The sequence below is a fragment of the Hibiscus syriacus genome, unplaced genomic scaffold (assembly GCF_006381635.1).
Source record: "Hibiscus syriacus cultivar Baekdansim isolate YM2019G1 unplaced genomic scaffold, ASM638163v2 tig00110945_pilon, whole genome shotgun sequence".
NCBI classification, from domain to species: Eukaryota; Viridiplantae; Streptophyta; class Magnoliopsida; order Malvales; family Malvaceae; genus Hibiscus; species Hibiscus syriacus.
The window spans coordinates 2,114,605-2,122,568 of record NW_024062926.1 but is presented as its reverse complement, the minus strand read 5'-3'; the positions used below and the strand labels follow the sequence as shown (position 1 = coordinate 2,122,568).

The 7,964-nt window shown below is 34.9% G+C and overlaps 1 pseudogene; it reads right to left on the bottom strand.

Annotated features, from left to right (window-relative positions):
* Positions 1–1,804: 1,804 nt before the first annotated feature.
* LOC120147951 lies at positions 1,805–7,581 on the bottom strand (annotated as a pseudogene).
* Between the last annotated feature and the right edge of the window lie 383 nt (positions 7,582–7,964).

Sequence of the window (7,964 nt, the reverse complement as noted above, 5' to 3'; positions counted from 1 at the left end):
ATTTGAATATATACTATAAAATAAACATAAAAAATATTCGGAAAAAATTGACATACAACCTGTTAGTAAAGGGTTGGATTCTTATTATTATTTATTTACCGTGGATGAATCCTCGACTACATAAAAGGGAACCGTTGAAAATATAGATAAATGAAATGAAAACCATTTTTGTTACACATATTATTTTAGGGCGGCCAATTCGCGTGCCACTAAGAAAAACAGATTCCCCACGCCTGAGACCTTTCCACTCCCTCCTCTTCAACTATCAACACCAGATCCTAGGACCAGTCTTTTACCATTTTCCTCCTTGGTTTCAGGACTATGAAGGGGTCGAGGTCAAAACCTACACTATAGCACAAACTTTTTGAACACGAATTTATAGAAAATACCTACTTTATGAGCACAACACTAAAATAAATATCTATTTCGTCTAAAAGGAAATGTATATATATTTTTAAAATGTGGAAATGTAATATTAATATGACATAACAAAATAACGAAAGAGGTGTGACAATGGGACACCCATGCTTTCAGTCGTGCAAAGATTTCTTAAAATTGTATGGTCTGTGTTGGCATTTTATTCTTTTTCCCAGGAAAAGCAAACATGCTTTTTTGGCTTGGCATCTCTCCGATAAAGAGAGTGGTTGAATGGCTTCTGATATTTGAAGTTCCTCTGTTTTATCAATGGAGAGCTTAGTAACCGACTTAAGTACCCCCCATTGGGAAGTACAAAGAATACAAAAAATAACTCCTTTTGACTAGAAATTTTGATTGGACTCAAAACATCAAAATCAATGGTATTTGAAACGCAAGACTTGTTTTTTTCCCCTTCTAAATTATAATAGGAAAAGATATAGAGATGTAATCTCTTATGTTATTCTCAAATAGATAATCTTTTAGTGTCTCGGATTGAATGAAGGGCCAGCAAGGAGAGGTTAAGTGAAGGAAGGTATGTTTGGATCATGCAGGGCAACTAGGTCAAACTCGGTTGTCAGCTTGTGGGGACAAAGAAAGACACACCTCCATAATCAGGAACTCGAGTTTCTCCTGCCCATCTCTATCTCTCTCCTATATCTCAGTTCAACTTTTACGGTTGTAGTACTCGAAGAGATTCCTTTGTCCACACTCCACACCACACATGGGAGACTGGGAGAGCCAGTCCCCAAATATAAACAAATATATTTGCTCCGCAAAAAGTGGATAGCAGAAGCCTTTTGCTTTTTATGTAAAAGATTCAAAGCACAACAAAAATAGCCACGATTTCACCTTTTACGGGCCCCTTAAGGAACACCTGAACTGCCCCAAGTCAGTGGGCACACCATACTGCCCATACCAAAGCAGAGGGGAGAAAAATAAGCACTGCATGGATTGTCGATACGTTATAATAATGTCTTCCAGTTTCAGGGCAATGGTTAGCAATATTCTCTTCTCTGAACAGAAGAAATAGTGAGTTGTTGCAGTACCAGAAAGCTGGTCATTGTTGCAACACCTGAAAAGGGTTAACGAAAAACGAATTCTGCTTAAGTGATCTTGTACACGAATAACTGAAGGAAATAAATTTGGTGACGTCAAATTATGGCAAATTCAAAATTTCATTTTCAATAGTTAAATATGCTAATCGTTCTAATATCTTCTAGAAGAAGAAATAAATGTTCATCAGAAAACCCCAGTCTACCGTGCTTTTGAAACTGAGGAATCGAAGAGTCCCGTCTCTGTGTGTTGGGGAACTTTTACTATACAGTCATGTGTGCTCTAGAGTACTGATCTTCGAATCAAAACTTTGCGGAAGAAGAGGGTAGCACTGTAGCATGATTGGCAGTTAGGTTATTTACCTCAAGGATGAGGCTCCATTTGTTCATTTTCCTTTGAGTTTAAAGTATGCATACAAACAAGACCCGAAAAAGCCAAGAGATTGGAGAGATAACTATGCTATCTTAATCGAGACTTTCACGTAATGAGCCTTGAAATACTTTTTGGTAATGATTAAGAGCCCATACTCACCAAATCAAATGGGAGCCCCCCAAACAGTAGCCACCCCAGTTCAATTGTAAAAAGATCCTATCATAAAACAAATGTCACCAAAAATCAAGGATATCAGGTGATAAGCTATATAAAAGGCAGAGAGAAGGCAAGAATCCATTAGACCAGTAAGAGACTTTGAAGGACAAGTAAAAACTAGAGCCACAAGCCAAGCGCCTTCAGCAGCAACAACAACAAATATATATATATATATATATATATGTATATCAATAATTCGATTTAGAGTTTACAAGAACAAGGTGATCCGCGTGTCAAACTAGAGGCAGGAATTTTATGTTAGGGGACCAGAATTGAATTACAATATATATATATATATATATATATATTTGGTGGTGGAATACAATTTTACCCTTTTTTTAGCAAACAATAGCTAGAACTTAAAGTTTTTGAAGCATCCAAAGGAGGGTCAAAGCCCCTGCCTGCCCCCCTTTGAACTGCCTCTGCATGACCGACTGCATCATGTAAAATTAATGTCAAACACACAATTATGAATTATGTTAAGTTAAACAAAAGAAGAATAAGTGATCTAACCTTCAAATTGCCACATATTGTCTGTGTCGGAGCTGAATTGAGTTTAGTATTCAAGAATACGAAATAGTTTATCAGGAAAGCCATGATACAAGAGAGAAGAATCACAAACTGCAAAACATTCAAATGATTAAAGCATAAAAGAGTTTAAATTCTATAAAGTTTCGATATTCATATGTCATGAAAGTTTTTGTTTGAGTTAACAAAAGAGACAAGCCCAAGGAAAAGAAGTTTTTTTATTTTTTTAAAAAAAGCTTTATAGCGAGGGAAGGCAAGATACACAAGGACAAAAGCAGAAACACCAACAGAAAGAAAAAGAAACTTAAGTGACTGAACTAGTGAAAACCAAACAATATGATAAAGTAACATCCAAACGATAAAGTGGAAAAGGGATGAGGTTAAGGTAAGAAAGATGATTACAAAAAAGAAGCTTTTAATAAGTTAGAATAAACCATTCAAATTAACCACATTGTTAGAGGTGCCAAAAGCTGAGTATTAAGCCACTAATAGATGGATTGCGAAATAGCTAATAATGAATGCACTTCCTTTCTGAATATCATGAGGAGAAAGATACATAGTAGGAGATTATTTTGTGAAAAGGAAGCACCTGGAATCCTCTAGAATAAAGATAAGGGAAGCTCATCATTGCTTCAAGGTCACCTCTGAGTGACGTCCAAAGCAACAAGATTGGTGCACAAAGTAATCCTTCAGGAGTCAAATTTTCATAAGGTGGTCAGATAAACCTAATTTGTTTCTTTTAGATGGATCGCTAGGATAATAACAATTCTTTTAATCCTTTCATCTTACCATTGCACCACATAAGGCCAAAGCTATTGAGGCCACTGGATTTACCTAAAATTTTTGAGAATATATCGTCAATTAGTAGAAAGAAAGTAAATATTCATGGAAGATAAAGAAGAGAATAAAATAGAATCATACCAATATGAACAATGGAAGCAGATGTTTGCTACAAAAACAATGGTATAGCTGTAGGCATCAAATGACAAGTCGCGAGCTCCGGCAACAAATGCGCCAAATATAATTATCCCCACACTGATGAAATCCTTGGATTAGTCCATTACGAAAGTTATTAGTTGTATTAGGAACATTCAACTTAGACGTGGTCATATATAGAAGACATTGGCATATATTAAATTTTATTAACATGAAAATCGTAGTTCTAAAACTTCCTCCAGAAAATGATAGCACCTCGAGCAAATTTAAATTTCAAAATTCCAGAATAACTAAAAAACACTTGAAAGTAGAATACCCAACAAAATTGTACCTTAGAAATGAAAACCCCCCCCCATAAAATCAAGTATTTTTTGTACATAAGGGAAAAAATCCAAGAAATTAAATTAAAAAATGCTGGACTGGAGGGCCAGAAATTCCCAATAACTAAATCAATCTAGTGCAGTAACTGCAGTTTATTATTCATATCCATATTCCTTTTAACACCACTTCCTTTCCAAAAACCAAATTTTCAGCTACTTTCTATAGTTAATCTTCCATGTCTAGTAAACGAAATTATTTAATCCTTTCTTCTACATTTTGATCCACATTCAGTTACCGCCTTGTGCAATCTCATGATAGAATTTGAAGATACAATATGGCTCTGCTGAGTTTAAGAATCACATATATACTATATGCAGATGCCAAAAAAAAAAAGCGTCTGTCCACATTCAACAGAGAACTTTATAAAAGGCCCGAAGATAAAACTTAATTGAAGACAACTATCAACTATTTTCAAACGTTATTTCACCTTTTCTGGGAATATGGCCACAAGTTCGGACAATGACTATATATATCAAATTATATGTATACCACTATCCCCTGTTGTCAAAACTTGATTCCTCATGTCAGCCAAAAGTCAAAACATCCAAAAAGGAAACTTTGTATGTGTACAAGTGCAAGACATGAGAGTTTACAATGGCAGGAACACCCCGAACTTTGTGATTATAATTGTACAAGCAACACTTTCTTATTTATGATGCAGAAATCTGAAATATTGAAGCACTCTAAACTTAATTCTTACTGTCAACCACAATATTCAAAAGTGAAATTTCATCCCTGCAAGTCATGAGAGAACACAATGGATGGAATAATCCAAGATTTGTACACAAAGAATCAAGGCATTCTTATTTATGATGAAGAATCTAAAGAAGCCACTTTGGCTGGTCAACTAAATAGCACAGCACAGATGCACATGGCTGAACCGTTAGATGAAAATAGCATATAAACAGTTCCATACCTGCCAATGGCATATGATGAGTGTTTCCTTCCAGTCAAAAGATACTCCACAGTCATGGTAAAAGCAACAGTAGTCCGCCTTAGGGTGGTGTACATAGGAACATTTATGCCACGAACAGACTCCATGGTGATCAACTTTAGCCATACAAGCACAAAAAAGGGACACTTATAAGAAGGATTAACGTGTCACCAAGCACACATAAAAATGAATATCCACTCTCTAGTACATACCATGTATAGCAGATATGAAACCGCCAAAGGGAGGGTATGAAACAGTTTTCGCAATGGTACTAAGGTTACTGGGTTCCTAGTAATGCTCTCTGGCTCCCCCTCAGTGAAAGAGATTATCTTCCATTGTTTCATGGCATAGAGAAACACGCTAGAGCATAGCATCTAGATACAAATAAGAGTTAAACTGATTTAATAAACTAAAAAGAGAATGTCAAAAGTAATGCAGTGAAGTTCAATTGTCAAATCCAAATATCACAGTGTGTCGGGACTAAACTCAAAATATCAGGAATTGAGAATAAACTATATAGAATATTGTCAATCTGTATATTAAAAAAGAATGATGATTGGAAAAATAGAACAAAACATGATAGAACAATGCAAAACGTAATTATGCAGGGAAAAGTATGGAGAGAGGGAAAAAAAGGATGGAGAGGAAGTGATACCAGCTAATGAAAGTGACTTTGGACCTTTTTATGCACTCTTTCAATCGTGCAAAGATTATATAGGGGAAACATGCTACCGCATTAAATCCAGGATCCTTTACCTCAATACTAGAATTGGATTTCCAAAATAATAATAATAACTTTTACTGCAGTTTGCTGATGGTTTGAGCTAGTATGTTTTAAAAGTGGATAGTTGCTAATTAATTGGAAACATTTCAAGAAGCAAATATCACTTTTCTCTATAATCTTTCAATAGCATTTATGTTATAACCCAAATTAGGAGTCATCTAAATATTACATTAGGCTAGGCTGTATTTCTTCAAAGTTCAGATTACAGTAAACATAAATTTTCTCACAGATGCTTCACCATCATCTTGTCAAGTGAAAAAAGCAAATAAATTTTATATCTAAATATATCTTCCAAGTTCCAACCAAGCACTAGAATAACTGAGAATACAATTGCTCCATAAGGTAGTCGCAAATAAGAAATCTCTCTTTTTCTTGCTTTCTTTTTTTGGGGAGAAACCATACATATATTTTAAGTGAGATCTTCAACTCTTAGAATCTACTTACTAGGATTGAAATTTTCATAAACCAGCTCTTTTATCTTTAGCGTTTATTTGTTTCACTTTTGTACACGTTACTCTGTTTATGAAACTCTTTTTGAGGTTATAGTCAGCTATCTAAGGCGGAAAGCTGCTCACCTAGCAATTGCTTATGCAAAAAAATTGTCATTGAAAATTGTAAAAAAAAAAAAAGATATCCCATTAAGTCGTTCAACTGAGAGAAGAAATAACAACTCTAAAAAGGTAACATACTTAAGCTAGCTCATGGTTCTAACTTAGAAAGAGATGAACCTGAAAAAGTGTGATCACGTTTGCATATGGAAAGCTGTAAGAAGAAAGGGCCGCCTTGTTGAACAGTACTAAGAGAACTACAGACAGAAAAAATAAAAGCATAATTAGATAAGAGAGTAGTGTTCATAGGGAAAAAGCAAATGATTAACCAAAACATGGCGAGCAAAGTTCCTGAAGTTATTTCAATCAATAATCAGAACCAATCTTTTCTTGTGTGTGTCATTCTTGCATCAAAAGGACACAAAAATAACAAAACTGTGTAAACAGATAAGAAATCAATTTTTGCAGTTGATGATTAATGCAGTGACAATTATTCCCCTTCTCCTAACTCAAGGAATCCTCTTTATCTAAATACTTCTTCAAAACCTTATGTCTTCCATCATTGTGAAAATGCATGCTTGGTACGGTGTAACTCAAAACACGACTTGTTGATTTATTAAGAAAAAAAGAAAACAGATACTCTACTATAGAATTCCTTCCATCAATCTTAGAGATTTTCATAAGGAAACTCGCAGTTCTTCCAGCACATAAAGCCATAAAGGTAGGCCGTACAACTTCATTTCACGAACATCGATTCCACAAAGTATTACTTAACTCTGTTTAAAACATAGACTAAATTCTTACATCAATGATTAGTTCTTCCATAAATTGTGTACGCGAAATTTTGAAGTTTCACCAGCCGTTCTGAATTTTATCCCTTTGATTCAATATGTTAAGTTCATATTCCAGTGTTTTCTTTTTCTTATTTAGATTCGAGTGAACAACTTAAGTTCATAATAAACACTTAAAACAGCTAATGAGATTCGAAGTTCTGTAGTTCAATAATGATTTCTTCGTTTTATTCTAGAACTCTTTAGCCAAACAAGTGATGAAAATAAAAGAAAAAGAAATGCACTATAGAAGATCAAATATATTTTCCAAACAACAAATAAAATAGTTTTAACAAATCCTGACGTCATGCCACTGATTTGCATTTTCAAAGCAAAAACTAAAAATGAAATTAAGAATTAGTCCTCCGCAAAATAATAAAGTTTATATGCGAAAAATGCCGAGAAACAAACAGATAAAAATATCAAAGAAAATGGAAAATGAGTTTTACCTGCACTGAACATGTAACCAAGAGCAGCGTACACTCCTTTGTTGTACACGGTTGAGGCAACGGCAGTTTCACGTCAGCTTTCGGTTTTGGAAGGACCAATTAGGGGCAGACCTTCCGTCTTTATGGAAGCCATGGCCGGATTTCTGAAATTGCTTTGTTTTAGAGAAATGGAGTGAGTCAGCAAGAAGTCGAGTAAGAAGTGTCCTTTTATTGTGCAGACTGGAGAAGCGGAGGAAGAGAAAAGGGGAATATTTGAGTGGGCAGAGCCCAAGCGTGCGTAGGGTTGGACACGTGGCATCGCCACTTCCAAATCGAGGGTCCACTTTAAGTTAAGTCCACGGTCCCACACTTGATAACCACCATCAGAATTCAAAGATTTACAGTAGTACGATCCAAAATAGTATATGAGGATTTCCATGTAATAATAATTAATTTAAACAAATAAACATTAATCCATGTTTAGTAATATAGTTAAGGTAACGTTTTTTAAGAAAATGAAATTACCTGTTAGGTTCC